A 25,871-nucleotide genomic window follows, 5' to 3' on the forward strand; every position below is an offset into this window, starting at 1 on the left:
GGAGCATGTGTCCTTCTTACCTGTTGGGGCATCTTCTGGGTATATGCCCAGGAGAGGTATTGCTGGATCCTCCGGTAGTACTATGTCCAGTTTTCTGAGGAACCGCCAGACTGATTTCCAGAGTGGTTGTACAAGCCTGCACTCCCACCAACAATGGAGGAGTGTTCCTCTTTCTCCACATCCTCGCCAGCATCTGCTGTCACCTGAATTTTTGATCTTAGCCATTCTCACTGGTGTGAGGTGGAATCTCAGGGTTGTTTTGATTTGCATTTCCCTGATGATTAAGGATGTTGAACATTTTTTCAAGTGCTTCTCTGCCATTCGGTATTCCTCAGGTGAGAATTCTTTGTTCAGTTCTGAGCCCCATTTTTTAATGGGGTTATTTGATTTTCTGAAGTCCACCTTCTTGAGTTCTTTATATATGTTGGATATTAGTCCCCTATCTGATTTAGGATAGGTAAAGATCCTTAAACCTGATAAACAGCTTCGGTGAAGTAGCTGGATATAAAATAAACTCAAACAAGTCAATGGCCTTTCTCTATACAAAGAATAAACAGGCTGAGAAAGAAATTAGGGAAACAACACCCTTCTCAATAGTCACAAATAATATAAAATATCTTGGCGTGACTCTAACTAAGGAGGTGAAAGATCTGTATGATAAAAACTTCAAATCTCTGAAGAAAGAAATTAAAGAAGATCTCAGAAGATGGAAAGATCTCCCATGCTCATGGATTGGCAGGATCAACATTGTAAAAATGGCTATCTTGCCAAAAGCAATCTACAGATTCAATGCAATCCCCATCAAAATTCCAACTCAATTCTTCAACGAATTGGAAGGAGCAATTTGCAAATTTGTCTGGAATAACAAAAAACCTAGGATAGCAAAAAGTCATCTCAAGGATAAAAGAACTTCTGGCGGAATCACCATGCCAGACCTAAAGCTTTACTACAGAGCAATTGTGATAAAAACTGCATGGTACTGGTATAGAGACAGACAAGTAGACCAATGGAATAGAATTGAAGATCCAGAAATGAACCCACACACCTATGGTCACTTGATCTTCGACAAGGGAGCTAAAACCATCCAGTGGAAGAAAGACAGCATTTTCAACAATTGGTGCTGGCACAACTGGTTGTTATCGTGTAGAAGAATGCGAATCGATCCATACTTATCTCCTTGTACTAAGGTCAAATCTAAGTGGATCAAGGAACTTCACATAAAACCAGAGACACTGAAACTTATAGAGGAGAAAGTGGGGAAAAGCCTTGAAGATATGGGCACAGGGGAAAAATTCCTGAACAGAACAGCAATGGCTTGTGCTGTAAGATCGAGAATCGACAAATGGGACCTAATGAAACTCCAAAGTTTCTGCAAGGCAAAAGACACCGTCATTCTGCATTCTTAACTGCCTCTTTTGCATTTCTTAAGTGCCTTCTACCTTGCTTGGGACAGGATCTCTTATAGGCCTGGGAGTTCACTAAGTAGGTAAGACTAGCTGACCAACAAGCCTCGGGACTCTGGGTCTCTGCCTCCCTAGTGCTGTTATTATAAGCATGTGTTATTGCACCCAACATGTTTTTTACAGGAACCTAAACTCAAGTCCTCTCAGTTGCAGGGAAGCAAACCCTTACCAACTGAACTATTTCCCCAGCCCTGTCGCCCGCAGAGACATGAATGACAGGGACACCAAGTCGGTTCACGCAGCAACTTTACTTCGGGCTTTTTCTTTTACAGTTCTCTTCCCCAGCAGCTTCTTCTTAGGGCAAGAGCTAAACTACTCCTGTTACAACAGCTTCTCTTACTCTACTTCTACTCACTGCAAGGGCTAAAACTACTCCTATTATAACAGCTTCTCTTCTACTACTTCTACTCACTGCAAGGGCTAAAACTACTCCTATTATAACAGCTTCTCTTCTACTTCTACTCACTGCAAGGGCTAAAACTACTCTCTTCACTACTCACCTCCTTCTAGCTCCACCCCACCTCATCCAATCAGAATTCACACACACACACACACACACACACACACACACACTCCAGGCACGAGCTCAGGTCATTGACAGATAGGCTGACAAGTCCAGATCACGAGGAACAGTCCAGCCTGGCAGGCAGCCCATGCATGCAGCCTCACTGCGCATGCTCAGGCAAGGTAGTAAACAAGTGGGTTTCACGGGGCCTGAGGCCGCACCCACTTCCCGCTCAGTCCTAATGTTAGCTTTCAACAAACTCAGTCTCAATGAAAGCAAATTCATATTCCTTGGTAGTACATAGACTGACTATGGTGGCTTTGATCCACTGGCTTCTCATGCTTCTGTATGCTATCTGGGGTATGTCCTCTGCACCACAATGACAGAAAAACAAAAGAGCAAATCTATAGCTCCCTTTGCTAAAGGGTAATTATGTAGCTGATCCCCCAAAACAAGGGGTCAGAAGTTACTCCCCAACCATCCACAATTGTAGATTGTACAATTTCACAATTGTACAATTCCAGAGTTGTGACTATAAAACCAGACTGCTTGCTGGGGCAAGAACGTTGGGACTCAGACTTCCTTCTACAATATGGTGGTAATTAGATGCAGCCCTACTTTCTTCCAGTGTTAGCTTAGCTGAGGAATTCAATAGTTTGAGAATCACAACCTCAAAGGGCATTTCTGACCAAGAAAATGTGATGAACTGAGAAGTAACAAGTGATTAAAACTTAGCACTACTACTGAAAGCTCTCCGCAGGCTCTGACAGTGGCGGCTGCCAGCATTCGGATCATGTAACTCTCTCTCTGTGAAATCTGACACTAAAATGACAATTTATGATGACCTCCCTGTATCTGTCACATTCAGAAGATACCCTTGATAAAGTGCTTAAGTGTTTGTTTACTTTGGATCACTGGAAAGAAATTTACTATCCAGAATTCTAAGCAAGATTGTAGATAAAAAAAATTAATTTATCTGCTCATCTTTCACTGCACAAATGCAGTGGATGAAATTTCCATCCAAGGAAACTAATATCATTACTAAATCATCATCCAAGGCCCCTCGGGGACAGATGATATGCTAACTTTTAAGCTTATTCAGGATTAGCGGTGTCAGTAAAATACTCAGTAGCCTTGTATGTGAGTGCTCACGCATATGTGCATGTGTGTACCTGTCTATGTGCATGCATGTGGACATGTGTGTATGTGTACATGTGTATGTGCACAGGTATGTACATGTGTGAATGGGGGAGGAAATGTGCCATTCACATGTGATAGTCAGGACAATCTGGGGTACTGGTCCCCACCATCCATATTATTTGATACAGGATCTGTTGTCTTGCTCGCTGCCCCTAAATACACCAGGCAAACTGGCCAAAAGTTTCTGGTGATTCTCTGGTATCTGCCTCCCACCTCATCTAGAAAAGGCTTGCTTGGATTGCATATGCATGTGCTACTGAATCCAGCTTTTCTGTGGGTACTGGGGATCTGAACTCAGTCCTTCAACAGCTGCTTTACTCACCGAGCCTCCTGCAGCCCATCAAAGCCTTTTTAATTCTTCATTGTTTTTTATTATTATTACTAAAAAACATCCATCTAAGAGAGTTTAAAAAGAAAAGTTGGGCAGGTAGGAAAGAGGAAGAACAGAGTTGGGAAGAGGTGGGGGGGGTGAATAGGATCAAAACACATTGTATAAAACTCTCAAAGAACTAATACAACATTTTCAAAAATACCCACCCCAATCCATCATTGGCACCTCAAGACAGTTTAATAAGCAAACACTAAAAATTCTAAGTAATAGACCATTTTTAACAGCATCCACTCACTCACTAGAGCTAGAGTCTCTGGAAAGTTCAACAAGGAAAAAGGGGACCTGAATTTCACTGGAGGACCAGGGTCTGACCTGTGAGGTGGAGATGGAGTTATTGTGTAATATCTCTCTGGCTGGATGGTTCTTTATTCACAAACTAGGGTGTGCACCTTGAAGCTCACTTTTTATCTTACTAAAAACAGGGTTTTGCCACATAATATGTCCTATAAAACCATGGCTTCCACTCCTTCTACTCTTCCTCGCCCCCGCCCCCCCCCCCATCCATCCATATCCATATCTATCCCTTTCTGTTTCTTACTAGTAAACAAACAAAATTATCTAAAGGATAATAATAAAATATAGTAAGATAAGACAAAGACCAACACACAGAAATAGGAGAAAAGAAAAAGAAGGAAGAGACCAAAACAAGCCACAAGAAACGGATATAAATGTGGAAAGTCACTCATGCCAACACTCAAGGATCACATAAAATACTAAACTGAAAGCCATAATATACTCCCAAAGGACCTGAAGGATAAAAGACAATTTATAAATAAAATAAAATTAGGATAATTTTTTAAAAGCTAGGACATGACATTATGAGACAAAGAAGCTCCAAATGTACAGTTGAATTCATTTTCTCTTGACCATTTCCTGCTGGGCCTGCAGCCTACCCTTAAGAGTAGTTTCTTCCCCACTGAGACTCCCATGCAAGTGGTTATTATTTGGAGATAGCTCCTAAGTTAGGGATGGGAGTTTGTGTCCACTTCTCCTTATGGCTCTAGGCTCTCATTTGGTGCAGACTTGTGCAGGTCCTGTGCATGCTGCCTCGGTCTCTGTGAGTTCGTGAGTTCATATGCGCACTTTAACATGTTGTTTTAGAGGACCTCCCTTCCTTGGTGTCATATGTCCTTCTGGCTGTTATACTCTTATTGAGCCCTGAGAGGAGGGGTTTGATGGAGAGATCTCATTTAGGGCTGAGTGTTCCATGGTCTCTCACTCTCTGCACAGTGTCTGGCTGTGGTCTCTGTATTGTTCCCATCTGCTGCAGGATGAAGCATCTCTGATGATGGCTGAGCAAGGCACTGATCTATACGTGGAGCAGAATGTCATTAGGAGTCTTTTATTGCTATATTCTTTTAGTAGAATGGGAGTATTTGTTTTACCCTGTGCTATCCAGTCTCAGGTTTTTGATATCCCAAGCAGTGTCAGATATGGGTTCCATCTCATGAAATGGGCCTTAGGTCAAATCAGATATTGGTTGGTTATTCCCACAAGCTTTGTGCTGCTGTTACACTAGCATCTCTTGCAGGCAGGACAATATTGTAGATCAAATGGTTTGTGGCTGGTTTTGTCTTTAGGCTTAAGTTTCTCCTTTTGTAGCATGTAGAGTACCTTCCTGTACAAAGACGTTAGAATGTTGGGAATTGTGGGGAAGGGTCTATGTAGACTCCACCTCAACCTCTCCATGTTCAATGAGATGTGTAGGCATTGTCTTCAGTAACTGAGCTTTGCTATAGGTTTTGGAGAGCAGTGTATAGCCTGCATTGCTTTATATGCCCATAAGATTTCTTTGGCCATGACCTAATTAGATGTAATCCAAATCTGTTACTAGAAGCCTCCTTTGGTGACAAGAGATATATAGTAGGAGCTCTGTCTCCCTCATTATTTGCAGATTTTATTTGGATCACCTTCATATACATATGCATGCATTTTAGAAAACTTCTACTATATTAGGTTTCCACATTACCCCTCAAATGGCCCTGAATTTTACCTGATTCTCACTGCGTTTTCTTCTAAGTCCCTCTTCCTTCCCTCTGCCTTCATGTGATCCTCCTGTTCCAGTCTCCCCACCTCCTACTCCATAATTATCTATTCTATTTCCTTTTAGGAAGATCTATCTGTCCCCTTTCCCATCTCAGTTCTTTACTCTATACATAACCTCTGATTCTATGGATTATAGCTTGATGATCATTAACAGCTAATATCCTCATATAAGCAAACAGCACCATATTTGTCTTTCTGGGTATGGGTTACCTAACTCAGGAGGATTTTCTTCTAGTTCCATCTATTTACCTGCAAATTTCATGATGCTGCTCTTTTCAACATGTGAGTAATATTCCATTGTGTAAATGTACCACATTTCTTTATTCATTCATGTGTTGGAAGACATCTAGGTAGTTCCAATTTCTGGCTATTATAAATAAACAATGAACATGTTTGAATAAGTGTCCCTGTGGTAGGATGAAGCATCCTTTGAGTGTGTGTCCAAGAGTGGTACAACTGGATCTTGAGATAGATCAATTCCCATCTTCCTGATGTATCACCACACTGATTTCCAGAGAGGTTGTACAGGTTTGCAGTCCCTCCAGCAACTGATGAATGTTCCCTTTACTCCACATCCCTGCCAGTGTGAACTGACACTTGCTTTATTGATCTTAGCCAATCTGATAGGGGTAAGGTGAAATCTCAAAATAGTTTTGATGTGCATTTCCCTGATGGCTAATGATGCTGAATATCATTCAAGTATGTCTTAGCCATTTGAGCTTCCTCTTTTGAGAATTCTGTTTAGATTTGCCCCCCACTGGGTTATTTGTTTTCTTGATATCTAGTTTTTTGAGCTCCTTATATATTTTAGATATTAGCCCTCTATCAGATGTGTAGTTGGTAAGGTTTTTCTCATTCTGTATTTTGTGTTAAGTTGACATTAATATTGACCAGTCCATTAAAAATAAGATGCTTCTCTCAGTTCTTTTTGTATTTGTCTCCCATGTCTAGCATAAGACCATTGCCAGTGATGAAGATATTAAAGGCTAAGAGCTAAGGTCTATGGGTAAACGCTTCATATTTTTAGTTGTATTTTGTTATCAAGGATTTGAGGGACATATGTGGTTAATATTCCACTGATGAAAAAATAATTAAAAGGCAAAAGGCCAAATTCCACTCACTCTATATCCTTACCCTGGTAGGAAAGATCTCCCCTCACCCAAGAAAACCTTCAATAATGTGATGCTTACAAAATTAGTTGCTTTATCAGTAAATGGATGCACTTTCCAGGATGCAGAAACACAGATTTTATTATTCAGTATCCCTGAGAGAAAATATTTATGATGTGGCATGAAGTAGTCTCAGGATGTTTCACTAAAATGAAGGGAACCAAAGGAGTTGCTTGCCCATTAACATAAAGTATTGAGCAGGAGGGCCAGCCATAAGATGAGGGAGGGAAGGGCTGTGACTTTGGTTGTTGACAGTGGCTTGTGGTTTGTGGCCTTTTTTACTGTTGCAGGCCTAGAAACTGTACCACAGACTATGAGAGTAACATTTAAAGATTTCATAAATTATCCACTCCACTCCAAAGAACAGAGACTTTCCAGATGATCTTAATGACCAAGTAACTAAAAACATTAAAAAAAAAAAAACAATTGATTTCAATATGTACTCTGTTCAAACATTGAAGTTCAATGTCTTCTATAGCCCATGAGCTTTTAACAAATGCAGCACGTGAGAATAGTTTTCAATTTTTAATCATCTTCCCCATGCATATTTCCTGACTTCTATTTGAGATCCACTCATAGCCTCCTCATGAATCTCTTTATGATGCTCTGTTTTATCAAGGTCAAATGCCAGAGGCAAGCTGTCTTCAACATTTCCAATAACTGTTAGGTCGGATAGGTTCTTAAAGGCAATGAGAAATGGTGTATGGGCATGTGAGTGTGCGTGAGCATGCACACACTTTAAAGGAAAATATCTGAGTTTTCATGTACTACTGAGTTCAGAAGTATTAAAAAGTTAGCTGTGGAAGAATCAAAATAATTGAATCTTTTAGAGGGAAAAAATTGGAATTTTAAAGTTAACTACTTTTATTAGTTTGTGTGTGCATGTGCATGCATGCATGCATATATGTGTGCTTATGTGTGTATAAACATTGATATGTACATGCATATATGCATACAGAGGATATCAGGAGTCCTCCTCAATTACCCTCTTTTACCTTTTGAAAAAGGTTTCTCACTGAATCTAGAACTGGCTAATTGGCTAGACTGAGCCTGTGACTACGTAGGAATCCTCATCTCTCAACGTTATAATCTGCAAAATTAACCTGTCTCCCTCAGCCCAGCATGCAGACAGACATCAAATCTTCCACATTAGCAACGTGCTTGGGTTATGACCTTCCCTCCCCTCTGTGACTATTATTGCCTGCCTTTAGGCCCTCACTGTCTCCCTCTGGGACCACAGCATGATCATTGTCCAACCGTTCCCCAATAGACTGTTCCACTGGCAGACTCTCCTCATGCTAGCTTGCTCTCCACCAGACAGAAAAAAAAAATTCATCTAAATAACAACTCAACATCACTCCACGTTCTGCTTCAGAACTTCATGTGATCCGCTATTATTATTGAGGTCAAGTCTTAGCTCTTCATCCTCATGTACAAAGTTCTTCACAATAGTCTGGAATCCTAGGCCCTCCCGTTAGCCACCCCACCATTGTCAAATCACCTTCAAGAATCCTCTTAAGTCCCAGGAAACGGTTCATATCATTCTGCTCACGAAGCTGATGACATTGCTTATCTAAGAAATTCCTTTAACTTACTAGGAACTCTCTACTCATCCTTTAAAAGCAATCCAAATGTCAATTCTTCTGTGTTTTTGAAACACTCTGGGAAAAAGTCAACACCCATTGACCCTTGTAATAATGACTACTGCTCTCCAGTCCTAGTGTGGACTGTGTGGACAGCTGGACTATGAACAGCCTGCCGAGACCATCAGCTGCAGCCTGACACACCCTCCTTGATCATCCTGTGGCCTCTCACTTCCCTTGTAAGGGAAAATAGCACAATTCAGAGTTGGTTAGTCAATACAAAAGTAAAACTAATCTATGGTTCCCCGATAGCCTGCTGTTGGGCTTACATTGTATTATCATTGAGCACTCAACTATATTGAGGTATAGTTCAGTAAATAATGAGGTATTAATTAGGGATGGAGATAGCCCAAGGAGTATGTTGCCATCTCCTCGTTATCTGGCAAGAGCTGTCCTATGGGCAGTAAGTCATCAACCCTAACACGTCATTAGCTTCATAGTTTCAGCAAATCAGTTCTGGCTAATGGCTAAAAATTGGTTAAATAGGGTGTTCTCTGACAGCAGCCCTGGGAGTGATGAGAAAATAATGGGTTTCTTCCTCAGGCAAAAAATAATTAGCAATAAGGGGTTGTCTAAGTTCAATTAAGCACTAATTTGCCAACACAGTGAGCAATACATTAGAATACAGAGTGTCCAGGTCAGGATTGATCTGAAGCACAATGAAGACACAGGCCTACACAAAAAGACACTCAATAGCTTGTTTCTTTTTCATCTGTTCAGTTCAACTTCAAGTCATTTTTCAATCAAACTCTTAACCTACCCGAGAGAAAAATAATGAAAATGTCCTTCTTTCTTAAGAGCTAAGTTATTAGAGCCATAGAAAGACTGAAAATTCACAGGTTTATTACTGATTCTAAAAATTTTATCAATAATACCCACCCTATAAAGACTGGATCAGGAGGCATCCTAAAAAACTGGAAATTGCTGGGAAATTAAAGTGATATCTTTAACACCTAAATACAAGAAGCTTCCTTTCATATGCACAGCCCCAGTTAAGAGGCCCAGGATGGCCACTAACTCTAACTCATTAGATAGTCAAAGTAGGCCTTGAATGTCTGGCTCTCTTTCCTCCACCTTCCAAGTACTGGTATTATAGACCTGAGCTATCATGTCTTCCTTTCAGCTAAGATCATAAAAATAATAAAGGTGACAAAGGCAGTAACTGCTATAGATATCTGATAACAAAAGACTAATATACAGAATTTATAAAGCATTCATAGGAAAATTACCTTAAAAGCTAGCTTAAAAACAGGAAACTTATATAGTAAAATACTAAGTTAATTATTGCATTAGCCAGCCTTCTGTCACCATAATAAGACATTCAACATGGGCTACTTATGAGAGAAAGTGAGGTTTAGTTTGACTCTTGAGTTCTGAAAATGCAGGTTAGAAATCTGATGATTCTACTACCCTGAATTTTAGGTGTAATTAAAACATCCTGGGGTGAGTGAAAGTCATAGTGTGTGATCTCCTTTCAAGAAAGGAAGAAGCCAGGGGTAGAGCAAGAGCAAGAATAGAGGCAACTGGAAGGGAGAGAAACCGAGGTACAACAATTCATAGAAGAGCATATAACTCCACAAGAATGCACACATTCCATACTTTTTCTGCTCTTCTGATGATAAATATATACTTTCTCTCTAGTTTTTTCCTATTACAAGTGCAGAAAGACATTTAAGTCCCAGCAATCCTCACTTTCTCACAACCACTGGTTACAGCTGTCAAAAGCTGATCTTTGCCTGTGAACTTGGATAGCTATCCTGTAACATCAAAAAAAATCCATGATTTGCTTCTATTCCTGAAGGAATACACAAGAGCCAGCACAGGTGCTTTCATTAGATGGAAAGCCCTCAGTAACACCAAGGCTTTCCATCAGACCACACCCCTGTGAGGTCCACAGTACCTACCAGCCAACACTGAGTCCTGGGAACTAAGCCTTTATATATGGACTCTGGGGGACAAACATCCAAACCACAGCTTTGAGAATAGCCAAAGGAATCAAACAGGACTCGGGATGTCTGAGTTAAAATGTGAAGCTATTATTGTTTTCTGGCCCTTAGCCTGGCCCTAGAGTTCTGATAAGAACAACCCAACTAATAGTGTGGCTTTAAATTGAGAACACTGTGCACAGTTTCTAGAAAAGACTACTCTCTCTGTGATCTTTCTCCAACTGCAGAGGGCTTAGGAAGGAGAATCCATTGCAAGATTATTTATATGAGAAGACAATGACCACTAGAGTAGCCAGTAATTTATTTACTTGCCTGATAAGAGAAATTCATAAACCAAGATTCTCACTAAGTTTTTCTCAAAGGAGGAAACAGAGAAGAATCACAGATGTTGTGTTATAATTATTAGCCCTTCTGCTCCAGATGAGATAAAATGACTACATATCTTGCATATCTATACACATCTGATTATAAGAATTTACTATTAAAAACAATGAATTTCTGAAATTCTTGGACAAACGGATGTATCTGGAGAATATCATCCTTACTGAGGTAATCCAATCACAAAAGAAGTCATTAGATATGCAATTACTGATAAGTGGATATTAGCCCAGAAACCTAGACTACCCAAGATACAATTTGCAAAACACAAGAAAATCAAGAAGAGGGAAGACCAACATGTAGATACTTCATTCTTCCTTAGAATAGGGAACAAAATACCCATGAAAGGAGTTACAGAGACAAATTTTGGAGCTAAGACGAAAGGATGGACTATCCAAAGACTACCCCACCGGGGATCCATCCCATAATCAGCCACCAAACCCAGACACTATTGCATATGCCAGCAAGATTTTGCTGAAGGGACCCTGATATAACTGTCTAGTATGAGGCTATGCCAGTTCCTGGCAAATACAGAAGTGGATGCTCACAGTCATCTATAAGAACACAGGGCCCCCAATAGAGAAACTAGAGAAAGCACCCAAGGAGCTGAAGGGGTCTGCAACCCTATAGGTGGAACAACAATATGAACTAACCAGTACTCCCAGAGCTTGTGTCTCTAGCTGCATATGTAGCAGAAGATGACCTAGTCAGCCATCACTGGGAAGAGAGGCCCCTTGGTATTGTAAACTTTATATGCCCCAGTACAGGGGAATGCCAGGGCCAAGAAGTGGGAGTGGGTGGGTAGGGGAGCGGGGTGGGGGAAGGTATAGGGAACTTTCAGGATAGCATTTGAAATGTAAATAAAGAAAATATCTAATTAAAAAATACATTCCTGTTCAAACAACAACAAAAAACTAAAACAAAACAAAACAACAACAAAAAAAGATGAGCCAGTTGTTCCTTAAATAAGGGACCAGGTATGGCCAGGAAACTCCCTAAGCAAAGCCAACTACTCATCCCATACAAAATATTTTGGGGAAAGGTCTTCTATCCAATGACAGCATCATGGAGGGACAGGATGACATTCTCTTCTAGGAAGCGTGGCTTCTTACACGGGAGTATTAGGTTGACATCAGCGGTAGAAATAACATTGCTCAGAATGAGGCTGATAGGACTGCTTCCATCCCAAGGATGAAGCTATCCCTGATTGACAGCTGCCAGGGCTCATTTACTGAAGTAAGTTACCTCTGATTTAGTGGAGATATTTGAAACCAGTTCTGATGTTTGCTTGTTTTCTTAGCCACATAAGCTATCATCCTTTGATTGAGTAGATTGAAACCTGTTCTAGTGCTTATGTATTCCTTCTAAGAATAGAAAGCAAATCACAGATGTCTTGATGTTACACGATAGCTATCCAAGTTCACAGGCAAAGATCAGCTTTTGACAGCTGTAACCAGTTGCTGTGAGAAAGCAGGGGTTGCTGAGAGTGAAAAGCCATTGCACACTTGTGATAGGAAAAGCTAGAGAGCAAGTATATGTTTATCATCAGAAGCGCAAAAAATATGGAGTGTGTGAATTATGAAATACCCTATAGTTAAAATGAAGTAGACTCAAATATATACACATAAGTAAATATTAAAAATAGAATGTTTTGTCAAGGAAATACAGAATTGCATAGATAGTGTAATACTTGTATTATACATCGTATATATTTGTATATGTTTGCATTTAATATAAGAAGAAAATTATAGCCCAGACACACTGAATTCTGGAGAAGATGGTAAAAAGCAAGATAAGGGAAGGCAACTTGAACTTTGAATTCAAAGATAATACTTGACATTGGAGTGCTGCATGGTATGCTTTTATATGGTTTTGATTTTATCAATTTTTAAACTAATTATTTAATTTATTTAGATCCCAAATGTTGCCCCTCTCTTAGTCTCCCCGCAGAGTTCTTCACACTTTCCCCCCTCCCCTTCACCTCTGAGAAGGTTTCCCCACCCCATCCCCAGGCATCCCCCTTCCCTGGGGCATCAAGTCTCTACAGGATTAGGCACATCCTTGTTTTTATATGTTTTATATATTGCTAAAATAAATTAAACACGTGGTCTGAGTAAGTGCTATGCTTCTTAAACAATTGCACAGAAAGCGTAAGGAAGAAATCTCCTAAAAACACAAATTATTCTTCCTCTAACAAGCAGAGGAGAAGGAGGTTTGAAGTGGAAGGAAATCTCTCCTCCATTACTAATATATTTGAGTTCATTCTCCTCAGCCTCTGTGGCCTCTGATGAAGAGACAAGAGAGACTGCTGCAATAAGAATATGAAATGCACCTTTAATGGGCTTGTTTGTTGAGTGCCTGGGCCCAAGCTAACAGTGTTATTTGGGAAGCTGGGACATAGCTGAAGGAAGTAGATCACTGTAAATATGTCTTCGGAGGTAATCAGTGGCCACTAGTCCCTAGTTTCCTCTCTGTTCTTACTGTGAGGTAACCAGCTTTCTTCTCGGGGACATTCCCAGTGCCATGGCTGTCACACTTTGCTCAAGCACATGGAGCCAAGTGATGATGGAAGCAAGTCCTCTGAAAGAGTAAACCAATATAAATCCTTTCTCTCTTGAATTGTTTCTGTCATTGTTTTCTCAAAATGATAAGAAAAGTAACTAAAGTTCTAACAATCCTCTCTGGGAGTTTCCATGGAAGATTTTCTCTTTATAAATAGAGGTCACTAGAATAAAAAGGGCTGAGAAGAGAAATAATCTCCTTCCAGGCTTTACTGTAAACTTCATCTAGATAATCATGGAAATGATGCAAAAGAAGTTAGAAATGTGTGTTCAGATACTAGATTCAGTTTCTCCTTGTCTTAGCCACTGTTCTATTGCTATGAGGAGATTCCATGACCAAGGCAACTTTCATAAAAGAAAATATTTAATTGGGGCTCACCTCTAGTTTTAGAGAGTTAGTCCATGAACATCATGGAGGGAAGCAGACAGGCATGGGGTTAGAGCAAAAGAGAAAGAGAGAGAGAGAGACTTGCATGGGCTTTGGAAACCTCAAAGCCCACTCTCAGTGACAAATGACCTCCAACAAGACTACACCTACTTCAATGAGACCACACCTCCTAATGCTTGCTAAAAAATTCCACTAACTGAGAGTCAAGAATACAAAATATATGAACCTGTGAATGTCATTCTCATTCAAACCACCACACCTCTAATAGAAAAATTTACAGTTATATAATAGAATACAATAAATACATTGAGATGATGACTCTCTGATGTTATTCAAATGTATATTGTTTTTCTTGCTTTAATGATATCACAGCATGAGAGAGAAACAGAGAGAGAAAGAGAGAGAGAGAGAGAGAGAGAGAGAGAGAGAGAGAGAGAGGAAGAGAGAGAGAACAGAGAAAACTGGATACTATATGGACACTATACTCTTTTTTACCACATGTAGGTTTTCATGTGTTCACCAGCCCAGTAATGATAACGATTTTAGCATGACAAAGATCCCCCACAATGCCCTTTTACAAATAAGCTCATCTCCCTTGATCCCTGTTCCCCACACCTAACCCTTTGCAGCTACCTATCTCTTCTCTATTTGTAAAGAATAGAGTCTGTTCAGTCATGTCAAGAATGTTCTACAAATGGAATCATACAACATCTAACTTCTAAAGCCTGTTCTTTTTCCCACTCACCATGATTTTCTGGAGATTCATAAAAGTTATGGCCATTAACTTACTGCTCTTTCATATTGATGGGCTTTATTGTTAAGATTTCTCAGGTATGTACAATAGTTTCTTTAGATGGCTTCCTTCTTAAAGGGGCTATTTTTAATTCCTGTATTTAAAAAACCTGATCTGACCAAGTGTTTACAGATTTGTATGAACATGAATTTTTATTTCTCTGGGACAATTGAACAACAACAAAAAAAAAATTGCAGTGAGAGATGACACTGAGTTTCTATTGTTCCTTTAAAATTTGTTATACCTAAGAGCAAAAGAGATTGGATCAGCTGATAAAATTCTTGCCACTCAAAAATGAGTAATTTTGGATCCCAGATATCCATTTTAAAAACTGTGGAGGTTTTTAAATGTGGAGTTTTAGTGTGGAGGTGTGTTCTGTAATTCTAGTACCAAGGAACTAGAAACATGCTGACCACATACAAAAAGTGGTTAAGAATATGAGAGACAAAAATCAAATAAATTTGGGATTGAAGCCTTTTCCTTGTTCTGGAGTATGTCTCTGGCTTTATAAGCATTTCCAACATCTGGGCTCTGGTCATGGTATTCTGTAAGACTTACTAATTCCCTACAATATGTATGAGGGCAAAACTAGAGAGAGATTTCATTTCCTGCTCATAATCATATACTGAGTGCCCAAAGCAAGGGTTGATTTCTAGAAGGACCAAGTCCAGAACCATCATTCCAAACCATGACACTTTTCTGCCAGGCTCCTCTTGATAGTTTGAAAGGTGTATGCTCTTCCAGCCTCTCCCCTTCCCATCTCTTGTGAACCCACCTCACATCCTTAGAAAACTAAACACAAGTGAAATGAGATGCATGAATCACTAACCTTAGTGCCTGGGACTCTGTAAGTCCTCAATGGTTTAAAGCTACTCCGCAAGGTACCATCTTTTCCATTTAAAGGAGTGCATTCTGCATTGAGAAGAGAAGAGTAAGGTGAGTGGAGCAAACGTAAGCAGACTCTGTCCCCACCCTGGTAAGGACAAGTACACTCAGTGTCGGACATCTCAATACCTCAAGGTTTTAGATTTATGAATGTCTATGTTCCCTTCTGCAGAGCACTTTGCCTGATCCATCAAAGCTGGTGGCAGATTAACTGAGTGTGAATGATCTACAACAGGCAAAATATGAGCTATGAACTAGAAGCAAAGGCAAGGTATAAATAGCTAAACTGCGAAGAACATCACATAGTTTAATGTGCTTTTCAGTGCAGACCTGTGGGAGAATGATGTCTGCCTGTTGTCTAGTCTCTCTCATTTCTGAGACAGAATGTTTGGCCTACTGCAATTCAGTGTCTACCTGTGTTTGTATAGCTATCATAAGTGAATATATTAAGCTCAAGTTTTAGACATGCCAACATTTTAAAAACATAAATGAACCCCCAAACTATTTTTCCTCAGGACTTGTAAAGTATTGGGGTAGAATTTTCTGATTTATGAATACATCAAAAACCAACCATATCTCATTACAAAAAATGACCAATTAAAAAATACCAATCTGAAAAATAATTTGACAAAATCTTGTAAGGTTTAAAATATACACACTCAGCTATCTAACATTTCCTCTATTGCATTTGAGTATTGGTACTAAAATCATTACTCTGCCCATTAGGACTTAGGCAATGAGTAGTTTTTTCTTTTTAAATTCCTTACATGTACATGTCAAATCTTTTTTCCTAAAGAGCTAAATCGAGATAATGCTCTAGAGTAAAATTCCACCCAATTTACACCACAATACATAATCAAATTGTAGAAATATCATAAAAACTTTGTAACAACAAAATGTATATCCATAAGAAAATGGGTGAATAGACAAGTATATAAACACTGTCATGGTGTGAAATATTGAGCACCTATTAGATATTAACCTCTTGGTATTCATCAGAAGCCCAAACAAACAAAAGCTCTACCTTAACAGAAATTAGTTCTAGTTTGAGAGAAGAGAAGCAGGAAAATTTTATATGCTAGATAGGTAGATGGATGAAGAGATGGTAGATGATGGTGGATAGATAGATAGATAGATAGATAGATAGATAGATAGATAGATAGATAGATAGATAGATAAATAGATAGATTAATGGATGGGTGGATAGATGGATATAGATAAATAAAGAGATAGTTTAAGTAATGTGGTCAGGAAAAGCCTCACTAAAAACTACCATTAAACAAAACTTTCTGAAAGTAAGAGATTGGTTATAAAGTATCAAGGTCAAGAGCAATGCACACAAAATTAACATCTAGTCCAAATGTCCTAGAGAAGAATCCTACTGTGTGTATGAGGAATAGTGATGAGATAAGAGTGGCCAGAGTAGGGTAAGAGAGCAGTGAGAACAAGCTGCTGTGGGAATGGAAGGCTGTGACCTCTTACCCTGGGTGAGGCAAGAACCACTGGAGGAATTGTGTTCATCTAAGTGGTGTGCTGCAAGTTGGCTTTGAACGGATCATTCTGCTGCTGGGCTGTAAATACACCATAAGAGGTAGGAGGGGAAGTCAACTGAAGTGGATAGGAACTTTTATAGTTACTTAAGCAAGGTAGGACTGTTCTTTGTAGAAACCTGATAACATAAGCAGTAATAAGTAGTTTCCATATATATATATATATATATATATATATATATATATATATATATATATATATATGAAGTAGGAGCACAAGATGCATAATTAAGTGGGGTGACAAGTGAGGAGAAAGACCTAAGGAGATTGGTATGATTGATGAGCACAAGTCCAGAGTTACTATTGACTGCAGTGGCACTGACCATTGGAGGCACACACATACAGGACACATGCAGAAGCTTGACTTTGAACCTGTAAGATATGAGATAGTCTTATGCATTGAAGGAGATATGTCTAATAAATAAATGGATATATGAGTCTGGAATTCAAGAAGATGTCTTCATGTATATTTTTCTCAACCTATTTTCATAAGGGTTCAACCTCTCCTTTAGCTACCAACCACCAGAGATAGTGGAAAAGAAAGGTTATTAGGATATGGGAGAAGTGGATCTGTTTAGAAATATTCCTTTGAGGTGATTCAGGGCAATCTTCATTGTTCTCAGTCCAGTCCACTAGCAAACACCAAACGTGAATCAGCAGCTACAGTCCAGCCTCACTCAATAGACACCACACACAAATCAGCAAGGGCAAGAAACCAAGAGGCTCACCAACTGCCCAGAGTCTGTAGAAGCAGCAAGAAGCTGCAGATTCTCTCTATGATGTCACCATAAGTGAAGCTCAACAACGCAATGTAAAGTGAGTCAATACATGTGTGCTATCAGTGAAGAACAGTGAGACAGAGCAAGGCAATACTTGAGCTCCCACTGTCTATGCGGTCATATTTATATTCTACCTAAACATTAAGCATACACTCAGGTGTCTGCTTTAGCAAAATATCCTTTGACCTGTGTCTGCTTCAGTGAAACATTCTTTCACACCACTGCTTTAGCAAAACATCCTTTCACCTGTGTGTCCCAGCAAAACATCATTTGACATAACTGACTTTCCAAAGAAACCAGAAGTTTCCACTTCAGGTCTGGACTAGAGATAGCAATTGAGGTGTCCTCAGTATGTAGATGTCATTTAACGTCATGAGGCTGAATGAGGTCATACAAATAATTGGTTTAGGTAAAATAGAAAAAGGAATAGAAGGCTTGACCTAAGTCCTCACAACAGAGATGTATATCAATTTGGCATGCATATATGTATATGCATATGTATATGTATATATATATACATATATATGCCTATCACAAATATTACAAAAAGGATTATGTATAACTACCTTTTAATAATTGTACTATTATTTCTCAGGTCATTGAGTGTCTATTGACTAGATACTTGATAAATGAGTGAACATATAAATGAATTAGTGAATGCCTATTGTCTTCTGTATGAATTTTCATCAGAAAAATTTCATATAATTTTTATAAGACTATAAACTACTGTGTACATTTATAAACACTTAAATGAATACAGAGGGAAACTAGATGTATCTGAAGAATTCTGATTTAATAAACTTTTAATTATGTATTAATTAGAACTAATAAAATCTCAAACTGGGGGTAAAGGAAAAATGATATATTGGAACTAGAGGATCAGATCAAAATGAGGTCTGATAAATGCCACAATGAGTTTAAAGTGAGGACTTGGGGACCTGGGAAGATGGCTTAGCCAGCAAAGTGCTGTCTGTTCCAGCATGAGGCCCTGAGTTAGATCTCCAAGATGCACATGAGAGGCTGAGCAAAAAGCCAGGTACACACATGCATTTGCAATTCCTTCTCTAGAGTGATGGAAACAAGGCTAGACCTAGGGTGATGGCCAGCCAGCCTAGTCAAAGGAGTCTATGCCAGATCCCAATGAGAGACAGAGAGATGGCTCAGTGGTAAAAGCACATACTGCTCTCACAGAGGACTTGAGTTTGGCACCCACATTGGGTATCTTACACCCTCCTGAAACTCTAGCTACAGAGGATCCAAAACCCCCTTCTGGCTTCCATGGGTAACTGTATTAATGTGCACATACTCCTACATAGACACTCATATATGTACAATTAAAAATAAAACATATTTTTTGAAAAGATGGATAACTCTTGGGAAACAACACCAAGCTTGAACTTAGACCTTCACATATATTTGCACACACTTCATATACACTTGCCTACTCTTAAAACTACACATAAACACACACACACAATAGGGATAGGAAGTATTTCCTTGACTCTTCAAGAACTATTTCTAAGGGCTGGAGATATGGCTCAGTTGTTAAGAGTGTTTGCTGTTCTTTCAGGGGACACTGGTTTGATTCCCATAACACATAATGACAGCTCACAACCATCTGTTTGATTTCACTTCCAGGGAATCTTCTGGGCTCTTCAGACACCGGTACTTACTTGGCCCACAGACATACAGAGAAGCAAAACATTTATTAAATAAATAGATAAATAAATAAATAAATAAATTTTAGAGAAATCCCTCTAAATAACTGTGAACCCATAAAACTAAATGAGCATTGAAACTGTGTCTGTGACTGGGTCATGGATATATAGGAAAGATCCAGATACTGCTGATAGGAATGAGACACAAAAGCATAGAAGGTGCTGATGTGAGAGGATAAAGATCCAGGTGAGCCTTGTCTAGCTCAGGGAGGGGAATGATGGATTATGGATGTAGGTTCAGCACATTGTTGTAAAGAAATGATCAGAAATGTACAGTGTGTCTTTTCTGTGAAGCAAATGTCTGATGCGAGTCAGATGAAGTGAGTAGATTTCAAAAGAATGAGGAATCTTTTCAGCAGATTGTACAAATAATAGTGTAGGTTGGAAGGCATCGCCGGGAGTTCTTCTGTGATCAGAGACAATGGAATTGTAATGACATCCACTGAAAGAATGTCCTGGATTTGACTCAGAAATTCTTAGCAATGTGGATGTGGGAACAGAGAACACAACTGTGGGATTTTATTCTCAGGATTGGGGATCACACCCAAAATAGTGACCAAAGGTATCAGGAAATGGCTAGATAAGCCAGGGGTGCAGAAAACAGCATTTACTAAGTGGAACAAATGTGAAACAGTATAGAATTAGAATTTGTATGAAATTGAAGAGCAGATGGGGGTAAAAAGTGAACAAAAGAGGTAGAAATTTGTGATATCATCATGAGGTTCAGATTTTCAGAGATGGGAATGTTTCGGGCAACGAGAGGGATCCACCTCAGTTGAAGATGAAGACTTAGAGAGCCCAAGAGCTTAAAATACCCACAAATGTACTCATTAAGTCCTTAATTTCTCACATGCACAAGAGTGACAGAAGGAGCAGAGTGACAGAGGAGATATTGATGGAAAAGACAAGATCAGGAAGATCCAAGCTATGGGAGTGTCTACACAGAGTAGCCTGTGAGGTCTACTGTAGCAGGAGGCTAAGACATTGAGTTATCAGCCTCAGACATCAGAGGGCTTCTGCTGTAAGGTTGTTCATAACTAATGTAAGGTTTTCATCAGACACTAAATGACAGCTTCCTCCCCAGTTTTCCAAACAGAAGACGCCTCATCATCTTTCAAACGGTTCACAGCCCAGAGGGACAATGAAGGAAAGAAACTGGATTTCCAGTGAAGTGTACAGTATGTGAAACACTGAGAGAGCTTTGTGATGCTCTCCAAGATGAAATGTCACAACAGTCCTTCAGTAACTTCTATTATCATCCCTGCTTTAAAAACAAAAGGAAGCCGAAGGGCCTGGAATTCAAGGGATTCCCAAAGGATATCAGTGTTAAGTGATGGGGCTGGCTTAGAATCAAGATAGGTTGGCTACAAAGACTGAATCTTTTGCCACTGTACAGTATAAAATTTAGCCAGTTTAGGAGTAGCTGTCGCTCAGTCCTCTGCATTTACAACCTGGCAATTATTCACTTAAGACAAGCTTTATGGACCCTTTGCCTTAACAAAAGAGCCTAACAAATACAGAGGTGGACTGAGCACGGGGTCCCCAATGGAGGAGTTAGAGAAAGATCTGAAGTTGCTGAAGGGGTTTGCAACCTCATAGGAAGAACAACAATATCAACCAATCAGACTATCCAGAGTTCCCAGGAACTAAACCACCAACCAAAGTGTACACATGGAGGGATTCATGGCTCCAGCCGCATATGTAGCAGAGGATGGCCTTGTCAGGCATCAGTGGGAGGGGAGGCCCTTGATCCTGTGAAAGCTCCAGTGTTAGGGAATGCCAGGGCTGGGAGGTGAGAGTTGGTGTATGGGTGGGGAAACACCCTCACAGAAGCAGAGGGAGGGTGATGGGATAGGGGAATTCCAGGAGGGAAACAGGAAAAGGGGATAACATTTGAAATGTAAATAAAGAACATATCTAAGAAAAAAGTAATTAGTTCAGGACTTAGTATGTGACTCACTGGAGACAAAAAAACAAAAACAAAAAAACTTATTTGGATTCAACCACAACATTCTGTATCTTGCTGGATGTCTTCGAGATGGAGAATGTTTCCAAAGTTTCTGGAAGATACCACAGTGCCACCAGGAAAAATCTTGCACTAAGCCCAGGATCAAACCAGGGAGAAAAATGGGGAAACATGGCAGGAATGGGAGGCTCAGGGCCAGAGTTTTTGAGTGAAGGATTGAGCCTTCGCTGAAATCTACATGTGTTCTCTTACATGAACCAGTAAGTCCTCTATCCTGCTTAAGAAGGTTTGGCTTAGACTTCCTAAGTCAATACCAAAATACGAAGCATAAGCTTTTGCAAGCAGACCAAGGCCTTGAGAAAATATGAGAAAAAGCACACACTTTGGGTACACGCCTTCTCATTCAGCATCTCATTCATAGTTTCCTGCCGACTCTGATAATACCCAATGTCTATGCAGTTGCTAGGGCTTGAGTCTGCTTTTTCCACCCTAGAGTCATGGTTAAATATAGTTTTCACTATGAGAAATTAAGAAGGGGGATCAGGTGAACCGCTAAGATGTGACTAGGTCTCTGCCTTCACACATAGACTAATCTTTTCATGTAATGGATGGGTTATCTCAAGGGTGGGTCACACATGCAAGCCAGCTTGGTGAGAGCTCTCCAGCATCCCTTGCTGTCTTTGGCTGTGTGATACCCAGTGCCATCTGAGGACTTTGTCAGAAGGAAAGACATCACTACATGCTGGTCACTTGGGCTTGGACTAGAACCATGAGTGACAATAATTTTTTTCTCCTGATACCTTACCTACTGGGTTATATGATGTCATTATGAATGAAGGCAAGTAAGCTTACCCTTTCTTTCAGGAGTAGACCATTGTACAATGTCTATACAGTTTGCTCTAGGGCCAGGCCCTCCTCTATAGTCCCTTGAACTCCTTGAAAGCCAGAAATTAATTTAATAGTTTCTCCTTGGCTCCAAGTAGACTCTTTGTGACAGGTTTTAATCTTTTTTAAAAATATGAACTAATTGCATAGACTTAGAGGTATCAAGAAGGAGGAGGAAGAAGAAGAAGATGAGAACACAGAGAAGGAGGAAGAGGAGAGAAGACAGGAGAGAGGAGGAAGAAAACAACCTATGAATTAAAGATGGAGGAACTTAGCCTCTCTTGATGTTGTGAATGCTACATGTACTTTATAAGGCTTAGATTTAGAACAAGGACAGGGGAAGAAAATATGGCAATTTCTCCAAAAATTATACATATAAATATTTTATTTTGAGGATTTTTTTACATGTATACAATGATATGTGATCCTATCTATCCACTTTTTCACTCCAATTCCTCTACGTTTCCACACATGCTACTTCTTGACTTCAAATGTTTTTAATAATCCAGTGAGTCCAGTCAGTGCTGCTATTATGCATAGCTGTGGAGCCAACCATTGGAGTATAGAAAACCCATCAGTAGCCACCTTCCCAAACAGCATGACTACCACCTCCCCAGCAACTATCCAGACCAACAGCTTTGTAAGGAGTGGAGCCTGGAGAGCTAGCCTACCTTTGTCAGATTTTTTGGTGGCTTGATCCTCTGCAGGTGACCACAGCTGCTGTGAGTGTATAATTGTAATAACTACATCATATCCAGAAGACAGCATTTCACAGGTCTCTTCCCCATCCTCTATCACTTACATTCTTGCTGCCTGTGATGTGGTAGTAATGGGATTAATACAGATGTCCTATTTAGGTCCTGACCACTGAGTCTCGCATTCTCAGAAATTTGACCAGTTATTCATCTCTCCATTGACTGCTGTCAACTGCTAAAAGAATCTTCTCTGATCATAGCTCAAGAGCAGCTCCTCGGTGGGTCATGGGAAGGAACTGTTAGCACCAGGAGCTGGAAGGACAAAGTGCTTACAGCCTCAGGATCCCTTACTGGTGAGCGCTGTGAGTTGGGTAGACGGGGAAATTGGCTGAAGGGATGTTTTAATTTTAGATGACATTTATTTTTAAAATAGGCAAGCTGTACAACATTCATAGATATTCTAAATATTTTATAATTATTGAAAATGTCTACAAATATAGACATGGAGCTATCCAAGATGTGAATTATCAGGAAGAGAAAGTTGCAAAGCTGAGTCAGTCTGTATTTGTTACAGATATTCTTTTTTTCTCTCTGTCTCCTCCTCCTCCTCTGTCCCCCTCTCCTCTTCCTTTTCATCCTCCTTCACCTCCCTCCTCCTCCCTCTCATCTGCCTCTGCCTCACTCCTTCTCTTCCGTTCTCTCTTTTTCCTCTTTTCTTTCCTTCTGTTGTACTAGGGTGGAAACTATAGCTAGACAAACACTAAGCAAGTGTTCTGCCACACAGTTGCCTGCTCAGACCTATAATGGACCCCGGTAGTATGCACCAAGCAGTCTGAACAGGTAGGCTGTGCTGCCTTAGCTGTTGAATTCATAGAATAATAAATACAGTCATTCACCCAAATTTCTCTAGCGTTTTGTAATTAAGCCTAACCTTCACACAGCCTTTAGAAATCCAAGAAGGATGAAAACAGAGAGCCACAGGGCTCGGCTGGGTAGATAGGACACAGAGATCATTCAGTCTTGAGAAGGTAAAACTTAAAAAAGTTGGTACTTGGCTAGGAGGTGCTAAGTGACAAACAGAGGGCATTTGCACAAATCTCTTCTGCTTAGATCCCATCCTCCCTTCCAGCTTTCACCATGTACACATTGAGCATCTTTTCCTAATGCTCAGAGACCATGCCTAATTCTGCAGCCCCACCCCCATGCATCACCCACTCATGTATCCTCCCCCAAAACAAAAAACAAAGCACAGGCATCACAGGGGTGACAAATGACAAGAACCCTGAGGCTCTGACACTTAGTGGTATAAATATTTATGTACCTAATAAAGGGAGAGACGTTCTGATCCAGCTGATGAGATGCCTGGAAGGAACATCAGGAACAGCTTGCACAAACAGGGATCCCTAGAGCTTCCCAAGAAACAGGGATGCTCAGGCCTGGGTCCTGCTGACAGCAGCCTGTGGGAAACAGGCCCACCCATGCTTGAGTGGGGGCCAGCTATTTTTTACCATCTCTGTGATTTATAGCTAACAAACACTTGATGCTCTTGAGTTTCCTCCCAGAATTTGTATGAATCACTTCCTCCAGCTACAATTCCGAAGTGAACATTCTCCTACACTGAGGTGAGATGGAGATTTCAGTAGATGTTCATCTACAAATTTTGCTTTGGATCCATACTCCTCTGGCTCAGATCTGAGTTCAGAACCCTGAGTCCTGGCCCCCACCTTGCTTCTCACTGGCCTACAAAAGACATAGATTTGATGCTTTCTCTCCCTGAACAGCAAAAGTAGAGCTAGAGAAAATGAATCATGCTTTGCTGTCATTATAACAGATCTGTTTTCACATGCCTAGTATTGCATACAGAAAAAGGGAAGAAGATAACACAGTTGAACTAGGTGAAGCTCAGTGGGTAGAGCACTTGATTACCATGCATAAAGCCCTACGTTTAATTCTCAGCAACCCATAAGACTGGATGTGGTGTGCAAGCCTGCAATCCCAGCACCTGGGAGGTAGAGGAAAGATCAGGAGCTCAGAGTCATTCTTGGTTACATGGAGAATTTGAGGCTAATGTGGCACTCACTGGGACACTGTCTCAAATGAGCAAATGACAAACAGTATATGAGAGTTTGATGGAGTGAGGAAAATGTCACATGGGTGGTTGAGAAGGGTGTTAACAGCATAGCATCCATTGTCAGAAGCCAGGTTGAGTAAAGAGGGGTGATTGACTCTTCCCTCTGCCCCTACAAACCATGGAATATGTTAACAGCACTAATGTTTCAGTTTCTCCATTCCTCTCTAAAAACAGGAAATAAGGGATATGGATGCATGCCAGTGTGACACTAATGACATGAGAAGAGGCCAAAAAAAAAAAAATCTGTCACAAAAGTCATTTGCTGTTATAAAAATGTCTTACGTTGTTTTGAGGGGCGGAGGGAGAAACGTCTTGTCACTTTGCATCTGGCTTTATGGGATATGGTTTCTTCTACATCTCCGCCCTCCTCAACTTGAAGCAGAGTCCACATCTGTGTCTACCTGAGCTGTCTTTTGATTTAGATGCATGTCACCCCTGGCATCTACACTCAGGCAGAGCAGAGGCAATTAGGATGCCTGATGCAGCCCAGAGATGATAAAAGAGACAGGCTTGGAAAATGGGAAAGCCAGCAAATGCAGGACCATCGCCTAGTCCCACTTCATCCTCACACCTGAAACAGACATTCACAATGGAGGAGACACTCTTTCCCAACATGACTCAACATCTCCAAATCTTCTTCTGCAAAGGATACCAATTTCTCATGACTAATAAAAGCAAGCTGATAAAATTTGTCAACCTTGATATAAAAGTAATTAAAATTCTGATTTAACATGATCTATTTCTTATATTAAGGAGTGAAACTAGAACAAGATAGCAAA

The 25,871-nt window shown here is 40.1% G+C and overlaps 1 long non-coding RNA gene across 1 annotated transcript in view; it reads right to left on the minus strand.

Moving 5' to 3' along the window:
* Positions 1-24,416, minus strand: part of Gm36536 (predicted gene, 36536) — a 97,159-nt gene extending 72,743 nt beyond the window's left edge. The window contains exons 1-2 of the long non-coding RNA NR_151528.1: positions 24,283-24,416; positions 15,313-15,395 (exon numbers count right to left, since the gene is read on the minus strand). This is a non-coding gene — a long non-coding RNA (predicted gene, 36536). The remainder of the gene's footprint in view (positions 1-15,312; positions 15,396-24,282) is intronic.
* Positions 24,417-25,871: the final 1,455 nt, after the last annotated feature.

Source organism: Mus musculus, chromosome 1, assembly GCF_000001635.26.
Source record: "Mus musculus strain C57BL/6J chromosome 1, GRCm38.p6 C57BL/6J".
Lineage (NCBI taxonomy): Eukaryota > Metazoa > Chordata > Mammalia > Rodentia > Muridae > Mus > Mus musculus.